This window comes from Urocampus carinirostris, chromosome 4, assembly GCF_059441175.1.
Source record: "Urocampus carinirostris isolate Australia breed hairy pipefish chromosome 4, RoL_Ucar_1.0, whole genome shotgun sequence".
NCBI lineage: Eukaryota > Metazoa > Chordata > Actinopteri > Syngnathiformes > Syngnathidae > Urocampus > Urocampus carinirostris.
The window spans coordinates 2,978,340-2,992,143 of NC_142352.1; the positions used below are offsets into that span (position 1 = coordinate 2,978,340).

A 13,804-nucleotide genomic window follows, 5' to 3' on the forward strand; every position below is an offset into this window, starting at 1 on the left:
GTAGGAGGACCTCTTGAAACTTATCTTCCAAAAGTAAGTTGAACTTAATTTTATTCATCTTTATAGAGCTTATTATTTGGATGAAAAATGTATTTTTTAGTAGAAAACAATACAAGTTACTTATACAAGACGTAAACATAGTAATATAAACCTTCACTTAATTTACCTTTATAGCACACATTATTTTATGAAATGTTTATTTCTCAGTACAAAACAATACAGGTTACTTATACAAGCCTTAAACATACTTCTATCAACCTTAAACATACAAAATATAGCAGTGAAGCAACTTACCAACAAATTCAACTTACGAACGATAGTCTGAAACGTACCTCATTCGTAAGTAGGTTAGCGTCTTTAGTCTGTATCTTTATCATTACTACTTCTACTACTACTATTATTTTCAACAATAGTCACTATTGTTTCCTTCTTTAACTCAATCATTGTCACTGTTTTCGTTTTTCCCTTCCCCCATTTCTTGTCACCTATTAATATGAGCATAAATAGGAAATAAAACCAACAAAATCGAACTAAAATGAGACGTGATCCCTCTCAAACATGCCGATTGACTGGACAGGTAGAAAGGATCGTACTGGGCATTATTGTCATCCACTGGTAAGGAATGTAATTGACCCTCCCTTGTTTCTACGGTTTATTTTTCTTACAATTATTATGTTATATTTGTATTATCAAAATGAATATTATCATTCTTAGGATCATTTTTTTCAGAGTATCATAAATGTTGTTTATTTTTAGCTTTTTTTATTTGTTGGTTATTTTATTACACAAATTAAAGATACCAAAGAGAATACAAATGACAAAAAACATGGGGATTCCTCATTTTCACATCAATGATTCAATAAATGCAAAAAAAAAGACACAGCACATACCATACACGCAAGGAAAGGAACCGATAACCCACACATAGTTCTTTCACTTAAAACATTGAATCAATGCAAAAAAAATCTAACTATTTTCTTCCCCCAGATAAAGAAACTTTAAATACGCCAAAAAAGTTTAAAATAGCGAGAAAAAAAACTACCTTACAGATGCTGCCCTTCTTATGAACAAAAGTTCGTAAGTTGAATTTGTTTGTAAGTTGCTTTATTGCTATATTTTGTATGTTTAAGGATTATAGAAGTATGTTTAAGGTTTGTATAAGTAACCTGTATTGTTTTGTACTGAGAAATCAACATTTCATAAAATAATATGTGCTATAAAGGTAAATTAAGTGAAGTTCAACTTACTTTTGGAAGATGAGCTTCAAGAGGTAGGCGACTTTCTCCTCTGTGGTAAAAAGTGGCTGAAAAAAAGTATTTCAGCCATTTTTTCAACCGCATCAAGCTTTCTTATTCCACAAAAGATACATTTCAAAAGAAACAATTCGCCTCTTATTTACACTTTACAGTAGCAGCGGAAAGAAGCACGACAGAAAAAAAGGTGCACACGATACAAAACTTGGATATTTTATGTCCGGATATTTTTTGACATTCCGAAAAAAATGATCGTATCTACCTTTTTTCGTAAGTCGAATGAGTAGGGGAGTGTCTTTATACCCAAGATAAAAAAATAAAAAAACTAATGGTACTATTTTTGTCCCCACCAAAATCCCTTTTATTTTGAAAAGTCATCTTCATTGCTCCAAAAAGAATATATAATGTTATAATTGCCTATAGTTTAGTGTCAAAATATGTCAATGAATCCATTTTTACACGATGAAACATTTTTCTTTCATGTTTTTTCACTTTACCCACCGCATGAATGAATAGCACATGAGTTATTTCATTCATCGAAAACTCTCATTTCATAAAACTTATTTCAAAAAAACGTGACCGAATGATCTAATAAAGCGCAGAATTTTTCCCTCAGGTACCGAAAATAAGTCAATCAATAATCAAACCAGCTATGATTCAATATTTGCCGTCCTTGGATTTGAGGTAGCGCCACAGGAAGTCATGAAGTAATAGCGCTAGCTAGCTAGCGGAGGTCTCCAGGTTGTAATTAAGCGCTAATAGCCACGCAGGAGGTCATTTGCCGCCATTAGCCAGCGCCTGTAGCTCGTTAGCATCGGACCGCCTCGCTAATGCTCCCCGCGAGGCCGTTAGCGCGCTGTCGCCGGACAGCTAGCTGCCTTGTTAGCGCTATTAGCCGCCCTTCCCCTCTTAATAGTAAAAGATGACTGCGAACGGGGAAGCTTTTCCAGGATCGTTTTATTCAGAAGCGAAAATTAAGGTTGTTTTGGGTTAGCGATTTTGACTAAAAAGCTACATTTGGATACAGGTGAAACACCTTTGGCCCCGCCCACAAAAAACAAAATTGTAAATGCCTAATCAATCATCTTTTCAGTCCCTGTCCACATCAGAAAATCATGACTAAAACGTGGTTTTCACAAAACCCGAGTCTATTATCATAAACCAAACCTGTATCTAAGAATTTAATCCAAGAAAAATTCAATAAAAGCAAGAAAATAACTCCTAACATTCCGCACATTCCCTCACTGTTGAGAAGCAAAAACCCTGCTGGTGTGGTTCTTATCCACAGGAATCCATTGAACCCAACCGTGTACAATATTTACTCGAAAACACCTAATAATGACAACAGTTTTAAAAAAAAAAAAAATCCGCCTAAAAGCATCACTGCATCATTTAAGGCTCCTTGTTGCTAGCTGTCTGATTAGCCCCATAATTCTCGTTTACAAATAAACAGACTAGTAAAAGCCCTGACAGGTACATTGGATTATAAGGCTCACCCTGCCCCCCCAAAATACAAATATTTTTCCCATATAAGGACAATGAGGCGCATGCAAATAAATCTAAAAGCATCACTGCATCAATTAAGGCTGCTTGTTGCTAGCTGTCTGATTAGCCCCATAATTCTCGTTTACGAATAAACAGGCTAGTAAAAGCCCTGACAGGTACATTGGATTATAAGGCTCACCCCGCCCCCCCCAAAATAGTCTTTTGTCACATACTTTTCACATATAAGGACAATGAGGCGCATGCAAATAAATCTACAATAAGAATTGATGGATCTGTCCTTACAGGTAGATGTCGCAAATCACAAATGATTCTGTGCAACTGGAATCGAACCCAGGTTGCGGGAGTGAGAATGCTGACACTAGACCACCGTTGTTACACATGACATTGTCAGGACCAGAACGGAAACAGGACCCAATTGCGTTACGTTATAATTTTGTGCAAATGGAATCGAATCCGGGTTGCGGGAGTGAGAATGCTGACACTAGACCATGGTTGTTACATATGACATTGTCAGGACCAGAACGGAAACAGGACCCAATTGCCTTACGTTTCTCACAGGTTTTATTGGAGGAAAGAGAAAGGGCTGCGCCCACGATCCGAAGTTTGCTGGACGCGGGAAGCAAGTCGCTCTCGGATTGGGACTGGGATCCAAACACGGAAGTGGATTTTCCGTAGGGCGATGGCCGTGTCAGGGACGGAAAAAATGGGCCGGTAGCCGGGACAGGAGAGCAAAAACGTGGTCGGTGTCGAAAGCGAGTCGTAAGCCAGAACGGGAGCGTAGACGTAGACGGGAACAAAAAGCGGTCGTAAGCCGGGATGGGAGAGCAGACGTGATCGGGATCCAAGCAGGTCGTAGCTGGAGACAGGAGAGCGGAAGGGAGAAAGATGTGAACAGAAGCACAACAGGTTGTAACCGGAGACAAATAGGAGCAAAAACGGGAGAGGTGGGAGTCAGGGTCGAAAAAGGCTTGCTTCGTGTTCACTGAGGTTCGCAGACGGACTGACAACAGGGGACAGACAGGACTGTGTTCAAATAATGATCGGGAGCCAAAAAGTTTTCCCCTTTCCTCACATGGTTGATCTGTGCCTTGCCATTGAGATATTAAATGCAGAGAAGGTTCAATTTCTTTTTTTTTTCCAAACAATTTTTGGCAGCGGAGGTTTATTTTTTGGCTTCTTTTCGTATTTTGGATTTTTTTCGGGGGGTTGAAATTGCTCCAGAAAGGTCTTCCCTTTTCTCACATGGTTGATCTGTGCCTTGCCGTTGAGATATTAAATGGGCCGGTAGCCGGGACAGGAGAGTAAAAACGTGGTCGGTGTCGAAAGCGAGTCGTAAGCCAGAAAGGGAGCGTAGACGTAGTCGGGAACAAAAAGGGGTCGTAAGCCGGGATCGGAGAGCAGACGTGGTCGGGATCCAAGCAGGTCGTAGCTGGAGACAGGAAAACAAACACATTGTCGGAAGGGAGACAGATGTGATCAGAGGCATAACAGGTTGTAACCGGAGACAAATGGGAGCAAAAACGGGACAGGTGGCAGTCAGGGTCGAAAAAGGCTTGCCTAGTATTCACTGAGGTTCGCAGACGGACTGACAGGACTGGGTTCAAATAATGATCGGGAGCCAATCAGAACCCGTGGCGGTTGGCGCCAAAAGAGCAGGCACAGCTGAGTCACATCAGTAATCATGGCAGACATATGAAACGCACTGTTTTCACTCATGGTGCCAGAAACAAAGGGTCGTCCTTGGTCAGCCATGTTTTTCAATCGATAAATCAATGTTTAAATACGTAGTATGCCGTAAAACCTTGTGTAGTAATGCACATGTATAAATACTATGAGTTTCCATTCTTATCCACTGTATTTTGCAGTTATTATGCATCAAAAGTTATGAGGCGAACATTTATATTTCTTTCGTTTTTTTTTAGAAGCGCTTTAAAATATGCTAAATTAAAATTTTTCAAACATTAAAAAACAAAATTTACATTAAATATTTTTACTGCACACGTTAATCTCTTCTGTAAAAAATATATATATATTTGCATGGAAAGTACGGGTTCTAAAGGGAAACGGGGGACAAAAAAAGACACTGAAACAACTACAAATGTTCAGTTTGTGGTGATTTTATTAATTTAATTGTTTTTCCCCCTATTCCAAAAACAACCCAACCTGTCATGTCCCACTTATTCCGATTTTTTTTCTTTTTCCTTTTTTGTTCTCTTATTGTGCGGCCCATCATCGGCTCAAAAAAATCTCGCTTCAAAAGGGGGCGCCGGGAAGAATGGGCCAAAGGGGCCCCACCCTCCTTAATAAAGGGCCATGACCTCTGCCTGGGAAAAAAAAAAGGGAGCGGGTCAAAAGTTTTCTTTTTAGCCCGTCCTCGTATTTTGGATTGTAGCTTTGACTCAAAAGTGCTCCAGAACAGTTGCCCTCTTCCCCACGTGGTTGTACTGTGCCTTGCCTTGCCATTTTGGATTAACTAACAATTTTGTTGTTTTATTATATTTTATTGTCCACATTTTTTTCACAAATTGGGTAGAAGCAGAAGTTTTGTTTTTGGCTTATTTACAAATTTTGGATTTTTTATTTTTGTTCTTAGTGCTCCAGAAAGTTTTCCCTTTCCTCACATGGTTGATCTGTGCTTTGCCACTGCGATACCAAATGCAGAGAAGGTTCTATTTTATTTTTTATTATTTTTATTTTTTTTGCAGTGGAGGTTTTCTTTTTGGCCTATTTTCATAATTTGGAATTGTTTATTTTCGTTGAAAGTGCTCCCAAAAACTTTTCCCCTTTCCTCACATGGTTGATCTGTGCCTTGCCATTGAGATATTAAATGCAGAGAAGGTTCAATTTCTTTTTTTTCTAAACCATTTGTGGCAGCGGATGTTTATTTTTTTGGCTTCTTTTCGTATTTTGGATTTTTTCGGGGGGTTGAAATTGCTCCAGAAAAGTTTTCCCTTTCCTCACATGGTTGATCTGTGCCTTGCTATTGAGATATTAAATGCAAAGAAGGTTCAATTTTTTTTTCAAAATTTTTTTTCTCACGATTTGTGGCAGCGGAGATGTATTTTTTGGCTAATTTTCATATTTTGGATTGTTTTTTTTGGGCGGGGGTTGTAAGTACTACGTAAAGGTTTTCCCTTTCCTCACATGGTTGATCTGGGCCTTGCCATGGGGATATTGAATGCAGAAAAGGTTCTATCATTTAAAAATAATTTTTTCCATACACAATTTATGGTAGCCGAAGTTTTCTTTTTAGTTTATTTTTGGATTGTTTCGTTTGTTACGAGCGTTCCAAATAAGTGTTCCCTTTCGTCACATGGTTGATCTGTGCCTTGTCATTGACTTATATAATGCAGAAGAGGTTTTATTCATTTTTCAATTATAAACATTTTTTTCATAACATTTCTGGCAGCTGAAGTTTTTTATTTCCTTCGTCTCCTACTTTGAATTGCATCTTTTTGTCAAAAGAACTTTAGGAAAGTTTTCCCTTTCCTCACATGGTTCATCTGTGCCTTCCCATGGATATATTAATTGCAGAGAATGTTTTCTTTTTATTGATGATGACATTTTTTTCTCAAAATATGTTGCAGCTGTAATTTTGGTTTTGGCTCATTCTCGTATTTTGGGTTATATCTTTTAGTCAAGAGTGCTCCAGAAAAAATTCTCTTTCCTGACATTGTTGATCTGTGCCTTGCCATTGGCTTATTGAATGCAGAGCAGGTTTTATTTATTTTTCAATTATTAACATTTTTTTCATAACATTTGTTGCAGCTGATTTATTTTTTTCTTAGTCTCCTTCTTTGTATTGGATCTTTTCATCAAAAGAACTTTAGGAAAGTTTTCCCTCTCCTCACTTGGTTTATCTGTGCCTTCCCATTGAAATATTAATTGCAGATAAAGTTTTATTTTTATTAAGAATTACAATTTCTTCTCACAATATGTTGCAACTGTGATTTTAGTTTTGGCCCATTCTCATATTTTAGATCATATCTTTTAGTCAAAAGTGCTCCAGAAAACTTCTCTTTCCTTACACGGTTGATCTGTGCCTTGCACCCAACATCCCATTGCCAGTTTATTTTTCTTTTTATTGTTTGAATTCGAATTCGGATTGGAATATTCTTTATTGTCATTGATACCAACCTAATTATTAATCATCGGCACATTCTGCAACATCTCGAGTGGCATTTGACTGCGTATGAATTGAAAACTAAAATAAAAAAAAAACTAAGAACAAGTAAAAAAAATAAACTGCACTTAAAAAAGAAGCCTCATTGATTTAGTGTAAAATAGAATTATTTGATTGATATGATTAATCATTGTTACCATACACAAGTAAAATGAGATTGGAGGGCTTCTCATTTCATTGCAAAAGTGAGACGAAGGTAAAAAGATAAAAATGTAAATAAGTAAATAAATAAATGAGTAAATAGGATATTGATGATCTGTAATAAATAGTTCCTGGGGAGTTGTACACAGGTAGCAGCAGTCTCAGTGGCAGTAGTATGAAACAATTAGAAGCAATGTTCCCTGTCATTTTCCTTACGGGTCTGAGCCTTCACACAAAGTCGGTGAGCTTCACTTGAAACAACAGTGAGCAACAGTAATCCCAAGTGTGGCAACTAGGTCATTATCAAACATGTCCAAAACTTGACATTTTGCTGAGTTTCCGGCAATGCAAAATGATTTTTCTCTTTTGAATGAATTGACTCATGTACTATTGCAAAGGTCGTTTGTTCTTACAATTCTTTCACAAGATATCCATTTCTTTTTTATTCCTGATATATTTTGTCGCATAATATTAACATTTTTGGGGGCTTATTGAGTCGGTTGTAAGATACAGAACTGTACTTAATCACATTTTTAGTGAAAGTACAATGTTGGCAACAAGATTCACTTGATATCATTGGAAATTATTTGAACGCAACACAAACTTTTTCTTCTTTTTTCTGTTTTTTTTTTTTCTTCTTTTTTTTTTTTTAATTCCTTTAAAAAAGTCTCATTGTGTTTATTTTTTCCGGGCTGTTGCTTTTTTTGTTCTCTATTTACTTTTTTACTATGTTTTTCTTTTCTTTTTTTCTGTCTTTTTTTCTAAATTTTTCCTTCTTTTTTTTCCTGTTCCTTTTGTTTCTTTTTTTCTCAGCGTTACACTACTTTTTCATTTTGGTATTTTTTCCTTTTTTGTTGTATTCCCCTCTTCTTTTAAGTCATTTTGTGCATAGTTTGACATAATATTTGGTCATGTTGGGATGAGAGAAGCAAAAACAACCCGAAGAGCCGTTTAGGACCCGAAAGAGCCGGTTCCTTTTAGTGAGCCGAGCCGAAGAAGCCGGTTCTCGACAAACTCTACTGACTTTACTCGACTTCGTTCTACTTCGACGTCAGGTGGAGCCGTGTATTTTTACCTCCATGCACTGTAACCTTGACTTAAGTCGCCTCCTAATTAGTCATTTTGAGCCCTGATTTTTGTGCGCTGGCTAGATTTTCTTGCTCCAGTCTCCAGCTTAGAAGGAACACTGATTATAGGTGTTTTTTTTAAGTTTATGACAATGAGTTTGTATGGCCCCTTTATTAGGGACCCCCATCCCCACAAAGATAAATAGAGGGATTTTGATTGACAGACGCCCGAGTTTCTTCAGCTGTTTCTCATTTTTTTACTCTTGGACCCCACACGGTCAAAATATTAGGAACAGCTGCAAACACAAAGGCTTCTGAATTGGATCCTTCAACAAAAAAAACGTTTTGTTTTTTTAATCAATCGCATTTATTTAATTCAAAAGTATGTTTTTTTTTTTTTAATTAAAAATATGTAGTATTTATATCACTCATTTATTTTATTCAGATGTATAGTTGGGCGTTAATAGGGGAGCGTCTGTATTGTTATTTAATTGTGACCGTTTTCGTGGCTGGGTGAAAAAGCCTGACGGGGCCCATGTAGGCCGCAGTTTGCCCACCCCTGATCCAACAAATGCACACTGTCAGGACCATAATAGAGACAGGACCCACTTGCATTGCGTTTCTCACCCGTTATCAAACCCGTCGGTCTCGTCCTGTCCGGTATCTTGCTCCAGTCTCCAGTATCCAGTATCGATCACGCCTGTCTCTGTCTCGTCCTGTCCAGTATCTTGCTCCAGCCTTCAGTATTCGGTATCGATCCCATCAGTCTCGTCCTGTCCGGTATCTTCGTTCAGTCTCCAGTATCCGGCATTGATCCCGCCTGTCTTGTCCTGTCCGGTATCTTGCTCCAGTCTCCAGTATCCGATATCGATCCCGTCTGTCTCGTCCTGTCCGGTATTTTGCTCCAGTGTACAGTATCAGGTATCGATCCCGCCTGTCTCGTCCTGTCCGGTATCTTGCTCCAGTCTCCAGTATCCGGTATCGATTCCGTCCGTCTCGTCCTGTCTGATATCTTGGTCCAGTCACCAGTATCCGGTATTGATCCCGCCTGTCTTGTCCTGTCTGTTTTATTGGAAGAAAGGGAAAGGATTGCGCCCACGATCCGGGGATGGCTGGACGCGGGAAGCAGGTCGCTCTGAACACGGAAGTCGATGGCGGTGTCGGGACGGAAAACGGGTCGGTAGCCGGGACAGGAGAACAAAACCGTGGTCGAGGTCCGAAGCGAGTCGTAAGCCCGGAAAGGAGAGTAGACGTGGTCGGGGACAAAAGAGGTCGAAAGCCGGGACGGGAGAGTAGACTAATCAGGATCGAAAACGGGTCAAAGCCGGGGGGACATATGAGAGCAAAAAACAGGTTGGAGTCAGGGTCGAGAAAGGCTTGCCTAGTGTTAACTGAGGTTTGCAGACGGACTGACAAAAGAGGACGATGGGTATAAATAGGGACTGGGAGCCAATCAGAGTCCGAGGCGGTTGGCGCCACAGGAGCAGGCACAGGTAATTCACATCGGTAATAATGACACGCACCTTAATTTCATTCAAAATCTCAGTTGATAAAAAGTATAGAAACTACTTTGACCCCCCCAAAAAAAAATCGGAATAAAAAAATATCAAACCAAATTAAAATGAAATCACAGCGCTAAAATAAATAAAATTCACCTAAAACCCCCCTCCTAAATAATAGAGAATTAAGTAAATACAGTTAAAATCATTTTGATTCCCTCCCCCCAAAATATAATAGAAGAAGAATAGAATATACCTTTATTGTCATTGTTACAAAATGGGTTAACGTATTGTGACAACGAAATTGGGCATGACACTCCAGTTTCACACATTCACAGTGAGGTAAAAAAAAACAAGAAGATAAAGGAACAGAGAAGATAAGGTTATAAAACAAGGAGGATAAGGTTATAGTTATTAACATATTGTGACAACGAAATTGGGCATGACACTCCAGTTTCACACATTCACAGTGAGGTAAAAAAACCCAAGAAGATAAAGGAACAGAGAAGATAAGGTTATAAAACAAGGAGGATAAGGTTATAGTTATAATTTGAATCACTTGCCCTCCCGTACAAAATTAAAACAAATTGTAATAATGAAAAACGCATGGAACCAAAAAATGATTTCATTCATGAGTGAATTTGTGCTTTAATACAAAAGAACAATTAACAAATAAAACATCAACAGACTCTGATTATTTATACTAAATCCAGGGTTTGTATGGGTGCTCGAAATCCTTGAAAATGCTTGAATTTTAAGGTGGTATTTTCAAGCATGAATAAGTATTTGAATTTAGGGTGAAGTGCTTGTAAATGCTTGAAATGGTTGCCGTGTCTCTGAACAAGTCAGCTTAAAAATGACGCCGACACTGCTCTCTGTTCGCGCCGCTTTTCTGTTGCTTTTCTTCTTCCTTTGTTATTAACGGCTGCTGTTTTCAGTTTGTACGACTCATACCCTCTGAAGCATCGTCAAGGATTTATAAGTACTTGAATTTTGGGTGAAGGGCTGATAAATGTTTGAAATTGTTGCCGTGTTTTTCAACAAGTCAGCTTAAAAATGACGCCGACACTGCTCTCTGTTCGCGCCGCTTTTCTGTTGCTTTTCTTCTTCCTTTTTATTAACGGCAGCTGTTTTTAGTTTGTACGACTCATACCCTCTGAAGCATCATCAAGGATTAATAAGTACTTGAATTTTGGGTGAAGTGCTTGTAAATGCTTGAAATGTTTGCCGTGTTTTTCAACAAGTCAGCCTAAAAATGACACTGACACTGCTCTCTGGTCGCTCTGCTTTTCCGTTGCATTTCTTCTTCCCCTGTTATTAACGGCAGCTGATTTTAGTTTGTACGACCCTTACACTCTGAAGCATCGTCAAGGATTAACAAGTACTTGAATTTTTGGTGAAGTGCTTGTAAATGCTTGAAATTGTTGCCATATCTCTTAACTAGTCAGCTTAAAAATGACACCGACACTGCTCTCTGTTCGCCCAGCTTTTCCGTTGCATTTCTTCTTCCCTTGTTGTTAACGGCAGCTGACTTTAGTTTGTACGACCCTTAACCTCTGAAGCATCGTCGCCCCCTAAAGGTCGCCCCCAAGCAGACAGCTGACAGGATAAATGCAAGCGCCGAATTGAAAAATTGGATATGTAAATCTTAGATATATTTGTAGCTCATGATTCACATCAGATTTGCTCTTTTAACCCTCTTATTACCATGGAAGCACTGGCGCCCTCATCTGACGAGGGCTACTTAAATTATCCGCAACCATTACAAAAAAAATAAATAAAGAAAAGGAATTTAATGAAATTAGTTCTCCAAAATACCCACAAGGTGGCAGCAACTTCCCACAATACTATCTCACGGGCATCCATATGTGGCAACAGACCAATCACAGGCAAGACATAACACAGATGCATGGGACATAATAAGGAATGCATTCAATGTAATCCTTTACTTTAACTTTGACTTTTTTAGTTTTGTTTGTCAAAGGTGTATCAGTTGCCATGGCGCCTAATTGACCCCGCCCGTGTGGCGCCAGCTGCGGCTCATTGACAGATTGGCTTTCCGTCTATTTAATCTCAGTGCTCTCATTCACATAATTGTTTTTATTTTCTTTTTTTTTTTTTTTTTTTTTTTTTTTTTTTTTTTTTAATATTTTTTATTTTATTTTATTTTTATTTTTTTATTTTTTATTTTCTTTGTTATTGTATGTGTTTGTCTTGCTGTCGGTCACCCCTCTTGAAGGATATGACCAAGGTAGATAGATAGATGGATAGATAGCTCTCTTTCTTTTTTGTCAGTCCGTCAATGAACCTCTAAACCGCAAGACGTGGGTTTTGACTCGGTCGTGTTTGCTGTTGGTATTCCCTGTCTGGTATTGTTCCCGTTTATTTTGTCCTCTTTAATTTCAGTTTTCAGTTTCGTTACCGTCTAGTTTGTCCTGTTTAATTTTGATATACTGTTTTGATATCAATCCTGTCTGTCCCGTTGTTTAATATCAGTTTCCATTTTCGTTCCCGTCTACTTTTCCCTGTTTAATTTCGATATCCTGTTTTGATATCAATCCTGTCTGTCCCCTTGTTTAATATCAGTTTCCAGTATCGTTCCCGTCTAATTTTTCCTATTATTTTTTCGATATTCTGTTTCATCATAAGTCCTGTCAGTCCCGTCCTGTCCGGTATCGACCCAATCTGTCTGATATCAACTCGGGCAATTGGTATCGATCTCGCCGACCTCTGGCTTCCTGTCATTCCGCGCCAGACTGCTGCCTAATATGCATGACTCCCCATTTCCCGTAAAATAAAAGGCTTGTGTGAGAAACGTCACGCGTTTGGGTCCTGATCCGGTTCTGGTTCTTGACAGTATCGATGGGTCATGTTTGACGAAGTTTATTTTTTGTTTTACATTTTAAACTGTTATGGAATTGTCTTAATACATATTTGTGGTAGATATTTCCAGATATTGAAGAAGTGAATTCTGGAATAAAGTCAAAAGTAATCCCTTATAACAGTATTTCTGACTCTTTCGTGGCCGAAGTAACCCAACAAATTCCAGGCGGCCTATGTGATATATAGAAATTGGCAAATTGGCTTGGAAAGTCCTTAAAAAAGTGCTTGAATTAGGACTTGCAAAAGTGTACGGACCCTGTAAAAAAACTAAATATGATGAACGTGAAACGTTCTATTAGGTCTTTTCCATAGCCACTATTATATAAGTGTCAATGACCATTCATAGAGTCATTGTTTGCCCCCTCCTCCATTTTTCCTTGGAGGGGAGGGGGGGATTCTTATGAATATGCCCCCCCCCCCCCCTCCTCTCACCCCCTCTCCTATTATGCATCCACTTCCGAGTGCAATCCGATCGACATTTTGACTCTCGGTGCGCGCGGCCGCGTGAACACGGGCGTCCACGCGCACGGGGGGAAGGGGGAGGAGGGGGGGTCGCTATTATGAAAAATGATGTTGTTGTGTGTGTGTGGGGGGGGGGTGAGGGGGGTGTCAGTGAGTGGTCGTCATTAGGCGTTCACCAGCACCATCATCATCATCATGATATCATCCGTCCACAAAGACCCCCATTCATCCTCCCATTCATCCTTCCACTCATCCTTTCATTCCGGGCCCGGCGCGTGCACGCCCACATCATTGCATTATTCAGCTGGGCGCGCGTGCGCGCGGGCTGCTCTGACTTCCAAAAGTGTTTTTCGGGGGGGGGGAAGAAACAATAACGATTATGATGATGAATGCGTGAGGGGGGTTGGGGACGTCAGAAGGGTGGAGCGTGCGCGTTTGCGTGCACGCGCAACACCAGCGGGCGGGTTATTGACATGAAATACGCCACAAGGTGACAGGGGCGCGCACGCACGCGTGTCAGCAACCCGGAGCGCTTGTTTAACGCGCGGAGAAACCCCACGCACGCGTACACGCGCGCGACTCTTTTTCTTCTGGTGCGCTCAAGGTGAGGAATTGCACTTTTTTGCTTCGTGGTTTTTATTTTTGAATACAAAAATATTGAAGAGTCTCGTGGGTGCAGAGCGGAAGCAAAACGCGCGCGTTTAACGCGTGGAAATCTGGAATTAACCCCCCTTGCTCTCCCCCCTTTATGAAAAAGACGAAAAAGAGAAGTATGGAAGGCGAAAACACGCAAAATCGTGTTTTTATTTT

The 13,804-nt window shown here is 39.5% G+C and overlaps 1 protein-coding gene across 1 annotated transcript in view; it reads left to right on the forward strand.

The window, feature by feature from the left end:
- The first annotated feature begins 13,494 nt into the window (after positions 1 to 13,494).
- Positions 13,495 to 13,804, forward strand: part of znf536 (zinc finger protein 536) — a 391,766-nt gene continuing 391,456 nt past the window's right edge. The window contains exon 1 of the mRNA XM_088333467.1: positions 13,495 to 13,598. The gene's annotated coding sequence lies outside the window, so the exon portion shown is untranslated. The remainder of the gene's footprint in view (positions 13,599 to 13,804) is intronic.